Genomic DNA, 6,417 nt, shown 5'->3' on the forward strand with positions numbered 1-6,417 from the left:
TCGTCTGATCTCGGAAGCTAAGCAGGGTCGGGCCTGGTCAGTACTTGGATGGGAGACCGCCTGGGAATACCAGGTGCTGTAAGCTTTTTCACTCCTCTTTACAAAAAGCAGAGGGCGCTGCTGCTTTTTCAGTGGACACCGACAGGGTGGGAAGGAAATAGCTAGATCATGACTTGCCGGTATAGAAATGACACAAATCCAGTTAAATGATGGCTTTCATCATTCCTAAGCTCATCGATCATTTTCTTTTCAATTTTATGCTAACGTATTCTACATTTCAACAGTAAATATTAATCTTTTTACTGCACTACATTTGTGATCCTTATAGCCACTTTGTACATTCTGATTTGACATTTAAAAGCTGTGAGTGTGTCTGGCAATCTGCAGGCGCTCCCTGTATAGACGAAAGAGCAAAGCGTGGTGATATAGTATCTTTAAAAGGCCCTTTGGTAGGCGCAATATTTGCTTACGGCCATACCACCCTGAACACGCCCGATCTCGTCTGATCTCGGAAGCTAAGCAGGGTCGGGCCTGGTCAGTACTTGGATGGGAGACCGCCTGGGAATACCAGGTGCTGTAAGCTTTTTCACTCCTCTTTACAAAAAGCAGAGGGCGCTGCTGCTTTTCAGTGGACACCGACAGGGTGGGAAGGAAATAGCTAGATCATGACTTGCCGGTATAGAAATGACACAAATCCAGTTAAATGATGGCTTTCATCATTCCTAAGCTCATCGATCATTTTCTTTTCAATTTTATGCTAACGTATTCTACATTTCAACAGTAAATATTAATCTTTTTACTGCACTACAATTGTGATCCTTATAGCCACTTTGTACATTCTGATTTGACATTTAAAAGCTGTGAGTGTGTCTGGAAATCTGCAGGCGCTCCCTGTATAGACGAAAGAGCAAAGCGTGGTGATATAGTATCTTTAAAAGGCCCTTTGGTAGGCACAATATTTGCTTACGGCCATACCACCTGGGTCGCCCGATCTCGTCTGATCTCGGAAGCTAAGCAGGGTCGGGCCTGGTCAGTACTTGGATGGGAGACCGCCTGGGAATACCAGGTGCTGTAAGCTTTTTCCTCCTCTTTACAAAAAGCAGAGGCGCTGCTGCTTTTCAGTGGACACCGACAGGGTGGGAAGGAAATAGCTAGATCATGACTTGCCGGTATAGAAATGACACAAATCCAGTTAAATGATGGCTTTCATCATTCCTAAGCTCATCGATCATTTTCTTTTCAATTTTATGCTAAACGTATTCTACATTTCAACAGTAAATATTAATCTTTTTACTGCACTACATTTGTGATCCTTATAGCCACTTTGTACATTCTGATTTGACATTTAAAAGCTGAGTGTGTCTGGCAATCTGCAGCGCTCCCTGTATAGACGAAAGAGCAAAGCGTGGTGATATAGTATCTTTAAAAAGGACCTTTGGTAGGAACAATATTTGCTTACGGCCATACCACCCTGAACACGCCCGATCTCGTCTGATCTCGGAAGCTAAGCAGGGTCGGGCCTGGTCAGTACTTGGATGGGAGACCGCCTGGGAATACCAGGTGCTGTAAGCTTTTTTCACTCCTCTTTACAAAAAGCAGAGGGCGCTGCTGCTTTTTCAGTGGACACCGACAGGATGGGAAGGAAATAGCTAATCTTGACTTGCCGGTATAGAAATGACACAAATCCAGTTAAATGATGGCTTTCATCATTCTAAGCTCATCGATCATTTTCTTTTCAATTTTATGCTAACATATTCTACATTTCAACAGTAAATATTAATCTTTTTACTGCACTACATTTGTGATCCTTATAGCCACTTTGTACATTCTGATTTGACATTTAAAAGCTGTGAGTGTGTCTGGCAATCTGCAGGCGCTCCCTGTATAGACGAAAGAGCAAGCGTGGTGATATAGTATCTTTAAAAGGCCCTTTGGTAAGGCACAATGTTGCTTACGGCCATACCACCCTGAACACGCCCGATCTTGTCTGATCTCGGAAGCTAAGCAGGGTCGGGCCTGGTCAGTACTTGGATGGGAGACCGCCTGGGAATACCAGGTGCTGTAAGCTTTTCACTCCTCTTTACAAAAAGCAGAGGGCGCTGCTGCTTTTTCAGTGGACACCGACAGGGTGGGAAGGAAATAGCTAGATCATGACTTGCCGGTATAGAAATGACACAAATCCAGTTAAATGATGGCTTTCATCATTCCTAAGCTCATCGATCATTTTCTTTTCAATTTTATGCTAACATATTCTACATTTCAACAGTAAATATTAATCTTTTTACTGCCACTACATTTGTGATCCTTATAGCCACTTTGTACATTCTGATTTGACATTTTAAAAGCTGTAGTGTGTCTGGAAATCTGCAGCGCTCCCTGTATAGACGAAAGAGCAAGCGTGTGATATAGTATCTTTAAAGGCCCTTTGGTAGGCACAATATTTGCTTGCGGCCATACCACCCTGAACACGCCCGATCTCGTCTGATCTCCCGGAAGCTAAGCAGGGTCGGGCCTGGTCAGTACTTGGATGAGACCGCCTGGAATACCAGGTGCTGTAAGCTTTTTTTCCTCCTCTTTACAAAAAGCAGGGCGCTGCTGCTTTTTCAGTGGACACCGACAGGGTGGGAAGGAAATAGCTAGATCATGACTTGCCGGTATAGAAATGACACAAATCCAGTTAAATGATGGCTTTCATCATTCCTAAGCTCATCGATCATTTTCTTTTCAATTTTATGCTAACGTATTCTACATTTCAACAGTAAATATTAATATTTTTACTGCACTACATTTGTGATCCATATAGCCACTTTGTACATTCTGATTTGACATTTAAAAGCTGTGAGTGTGTCTGGAAATCTGCAGGCGCTCCCTGTATAGACGAAGAGCAAGCGTGGTGATATAGTATCTTTAAAAGGCCCTTTGGTAGGCACAATATTTGCTTACGGCCATACCACCCTGAACACGCCGATCTCGTCTGATCTCGGAAGCTAAGCAGGGTCGGGCCTGGTCAGTACTTGGATGGGAGACCGCCTGGGAATACCAGGTGCTGTAAGCTTTTTCACTCCCTCTTTACAAAAAGCAGAGGGGCGCTGCTGCTTTCAGTGGACACCGACAGGTGGGAAGGATATAGCTAGATCATGACTTGCCGGTATAGAAATGACACAAATCCAGTTAAATGATGGCTTTCATCATTCCTAAGCTCATCGATCATTTTCTTTTCAATTTTTTATGCTAACGTATTCTACATTTCAACAGTAAATATTAATATTTTTACTGCACTACATTTGTGATCCTTATAGCCACTTTGTACATTCTGATTTGACATTTAAAAGCTGTGAGTGTGTCTGGAAATCTGCAGGCGCTCCCTGTATAGACGAAAAAAGAGCAAAGCGTGGTGATATAGTATCTTTAAAAAGGACCTTTGGTAGGCACAATATTTGCTTACGGCCATACCACCCTGAACACGCCCGATCTCGTCTGATCTCGGAAGCTAAGCAGGGTCGGGCCTGGTCAGTACTTGGATGGGAGACCGCCTGGGAATACCAGGTGCTGTAAGCTTTTTCACTCCTCTTTACAAAAAGCAGAGGGCGCTGCTGCTTTTTCAGTGGACACCGACAGGGTGGGAAGGATATAGCTAGATCATGACTTGCCGGTATAGAAATGACACAAATCCAGTTAAATGATGGCTTTCATCATTCCTAAGCTCATCGATCATTTTCTTTTCAATTTTATGCTAACGTATTCTACATTTCAACAGTAAATATTAATATTTTTACTGCACTACATTTGTGATCCTTATAGCCACTTTGTACATTCTGATTTGACATTTAAAAGCTGTGAGTGTGTCTGGCAATCTGCAGGCGCTCCCTGTATAGACGAAAGAGCAAAGCGTGGTGATATAGTATCTTTAAAGGCCCTTTGGTAGGCACAATATTTGCTTACGGCCATACCACCCTGAACAACCCGATCTCGTCTGATCTCGGAAGCTAAGCAGGGTCGGGCCTGGTCAGTACTTGGATGGGAGACCGCCTGGGAATACCAGGTGCTGTAAGCTTTTTTCACTCCTCTTTACAAAAGCAGAGGGCGCTGCTGCTTTTTTCCAGTGGACACCGACAGGGTGGGAAGGAAATAGCTAGATCATGACTTGCCGGTATAGAAATGACACAAATCCAGTTAAATGATGGCTTTCATCATTCCTAAGCTCATCGATCATTTTCTTTTCAATTTTATGCTAACGTATTCTACATTTCAACAGTAAATATTAATCTTTTTACTGCACTACATTTGTGATCCTTATAGCCACTTTGTACATTCTGATTTGACATTTAAAAGCTGTGAGTGTGTCTGGCAATCTGCAGGCGCTCCCTGTATAGACGAAAGAGCAAAGCGTGGTGATATAGTATCTTTAAAAGGCCCTTTGGTAGGCGCAATATTTGCTTACGGCCATACCACCCTGAACACGCCCGATCTCGTCTGATCTCGGAAGCTAAGCAGGGTCGGGCCTGGTCAGTACTTGGATGGGAGACCGCCTGGGAATACCAGGTGCTGTAAGCTTTTTCACTCCTCTTTACAAAAAGCAGAGGGCGCTGCTGCTTTTTCAGTGGACACCGACAGGGTGGGAAGGAAATAGCTAGATCATGACTTGCCGGTATAGAAATGACACAAATCCAGTTAAATGATGGCTTTCATCATTCCTAAGCTCATCGATCATTTTCTTTTCAATTTTATGCTAACGTATTCTACATTTCAACAGTAAATATTAATCTTTTTACTGCACTACATTTGTGATCCTTATAGCCACTTTGTACATTCTGATTTGACATTTAAAAGCTGTGAGTGTGTCTGGCAATCTGCAGGCGCTCCCTGTATAGACGAAAGAGCAAAGCGTGGTGATATAGTATCTTTAAAAGGCCCTTTGGTAGGCGCAATATTTGCTTACGGCCATACCACCCTGAACACGCCCGATCTCGTCTGATCTCGGAAGCTAAGCAGGGTCGGGCCTGGTCAGTACTTGGATGGGAGACCGCCTGGGAATACCAGGTGCTGTAAGCTTTTTCACTCCTCTTTACAAAAAGCAGAGGGCGCTGCTGCTTTTTCAGTGGACACCGACAGGGTGGGAAGGAAATAGCTAGATCATGACTTGCCGGTATAGAAATGACACAAATCCAGTTAAATGATGGCTTTCATCATTCCTAAGCTCATCGATCATTTTCTTTTCAATTTTATGCTAACGTATTCTACATTTCAACAGTAAATATTAATCTTTTTACTGCACTACATTTGTGATCCTTATAGCCACTTTGTACATTCTGATTTGACATTTAAAAGCTGTGAGTGTGTCTGGCAATCTGCAGGCGCTCCCTGTATAGACGAAAGAGCAAAGCGTGGTGATATAGTATCTTTAAAAGGCCCTTTGGTAGGCGCAATATTTGCTTACGGCCATACCACCCTGAACACGCCCGATCTCGTCTGATCTCGGAAGCTAAGCAGGGTCGGGCCTGGTCAGTACTTGGATGGGAGACCGCCTGGGAATACCAGGTGCTGTAAGCTTTTTCACTCCTCTTTACAAAAAGCAGAGGGCGCTGCTGCTTTTTCAGTGGACACCGACAGGGTGGGAAGGAAATAGCTAGATCATGACTTGCCGGTATAGAAATGACACAAATCCAGTTAAATGATGGCTTTCATCATTCCTAAGCTCATCGATCATTTTCTTTTCAATTTTATGCTAACGTATTCTACATTTCAACAGTAAATATTAATCTTTTTACTGCACTACATTTGTGATCCTTATAGCCACTTTGTACATTCTGATTTGACATTTAAAAGCTGTGAGTGTGTCTGGCAATCTGCAGGCGCTCCCTGTATAGACGAAAGAGCAAAGCGTGGTGATATAGTATCTTTAAAAGGCCCTTTGGTAGGCGCAATATTTGCTTACGGCCATACCACCCTGAACACGCCCGATCTCGTCTGATCTCGGAAGCTAAGCAGGGTCGGGCCTGGTCAGTACTTGGATGGGAGACCGCCTGGGAATACCAGGTGCTGTAAGCTTTTTCACTCCTCTTTACAAAAAGCAGAGGGCGCTGCTGCTTTTTCAGTGGACACCGACAGGGTGGGAAGGAAATAGCTAGATCATGACTTGCCGGTATAGAAATGACACAAATCCAGTTAAATGATGGCTTTCATCATTCCTAAGCTCATCGATCATTTTCTTTTCAATTTTATGCTAACGTATTCTACATTTCAACAGTAAATATTAATCTTTTTACTGCACTACATTTGTGATCCTTATAGCCACTTTGTACATTCTGATTTGACATTTAAAAGCTGTGAGTGTGTCTGGCAATCTGCAGGCGCTCCCTGTATAGACGAAAGAGCAAAGCGTGGTGATATAGTATCTTTAAAAGGCCCTTTGGTAGG

The 6,417-nt window shown here is 43.3% G+C and overlaps 11 non-coding genes and 1 pseudogene across 11 annotated transcripts; all 12 read left to right on the forward strand.

Moving 5' to 3' along the window:
• Positions 1-464: 464 nt before the first annotated feature.
• LOC129115615 (5S ribosomal RNA) lies at positions 465-583 on the forward strand. The gene has a single exon (XR_008533173.1). It is a non-coding gene; the product is annotated as a 5S ribosomal RNA (ribosomal RNA).
• Positions 584-961: 378 nt separating this feature from the next.
• On the forward strand, positions 962-1,078 carry LOC129115621 (5S ribosomal RNA). The gene has a single exon (XR_008533179.1). It is a non-coding gene; the product is annotated as a 5S ribosomal RNA (ribosomal RNA).
• A 375-nt stretch (positions 1,079-1,453) lies between these two features.
• On the forward strand, positions 1,454-1,572 carry LOC129115623 (5S ribosomal RNA). The gene has a single exon (XR_008533180.1). It is a non-coding gene; the product is annotated as a 5S ribosomal RNA (ribosomal RNA).
• Positions 1,573-1,949: 377 nt separating this feature from the next.
• LOC129115618 (5S ribosomal RNA) lies at positions 1,950-2,068 on the forward strand. The gene has a single exon (XR_008533176.1). It is a non-coding gene; the product is annotated as a 5S ribosomal RNA (ribosomal RNA).
• Positions 2,069-2,443: 375 nt separating this feature from the next.
• On the forward strand, positions 2,444-2,561 carry LOC129115622 (5S ribosomal RNA; annotated as a pseudogene).
• Positions 2,562-2,937: 376 nt separating this feature from the next.
• Positions 2,938-3,055, forward strand: LOC129115619 (5S ribosomal RNA). The gene has a single exon (XR_008533177.1). It is a non-coding gene; the product is annotated as a 5S ribosomal RNA (ribosomal RNA).
• A 384-nt stretch (positions 3,056-3,439) lies between these two features.
• Positions 3,440-3,558, forward strand: LOC129115624 (5S ribosomal RNA). Its single transcript, XR_008533181.1, has one exon. It is a non-coding gene; the product is annotated as a 5S ribosomal RNA (ribosomal RNA).
• A 378-nt stretch (positions 3,559-3,936) lies between these two features.
• LOC129115620 (5S ribosomal RNA) lies at positions 3,937-4,054 on the forward strand. The gene has a single exon (XR_008533178.1). It is a non-coding gene; the product is annotated as a 5S ribosomal RNA (ribosomal RNA).
• A 381-nt stretch (positions 4,055-4,435) lies between these two features.
• Positions 4,436-4,554, forward strand: LOC129115625 (5S ribosomal RNA). The gene has a single exon (XR_008533182.1). It is a non-coding gene; the product is annotated as a 5S ribosomal RNA (ribosomal RNA).
• Positions 4,555-4,933: 379 nt separating this feature from the next.
• LOC129115626 (5S ribosomal RNA) lies at positions 4,934-5,052 on the forward strand. Its single transcript, XR_008533183.1, has one exon. It is a non-coding gene; the product is annotated as a 5S ribosomal RNA (ribosomal RNA).
• Positions 5,053-5,431: 379 nt separating this feature from the next.
• Positions 5,432-5,550, forward strand: LOC129115616 (5S ribosomal RNA). The gene has a single exon (XR_008533174.1). It is a non-coding gene; the product is annotated as a 5S ribosomal RNA (ribosomal RNA).
• A 379-nt stretch (positions 5,551-5,929) lies between these two features.
• LOC129115617 (5S ribosomal RNA) lies at positions 5,930-6,048 on the forward strand. The gene has a single exon (XR_008533175.1). It is a non-coding gene; the product is annotated as a 5S ribosomal RNA (ribosomal RNA).
• The last annotated feature ends 369 nt before the right edge of the window (positions 6,049-6,417 follow it).

Source organism: Anoplopoma fimbria, unplaced genomic scaffold, assembly GCF_027596085.1.
Source record: "Anoplopoma fimbria isolate UVic2021 breed Golden Eagle Sablefish unplaced genomic scaffold, Afim_UVic_2022 Un_contig_11961_pilon_pilon, whole genome shotgun sequence".
Classification (NCBI taxonomy): Eukaryota; Metazoa; Chordata; class Actinopteri; order Perciformes; family Anoplopomatidae; genus Anoplopoma; species Anoplopoma fimbria.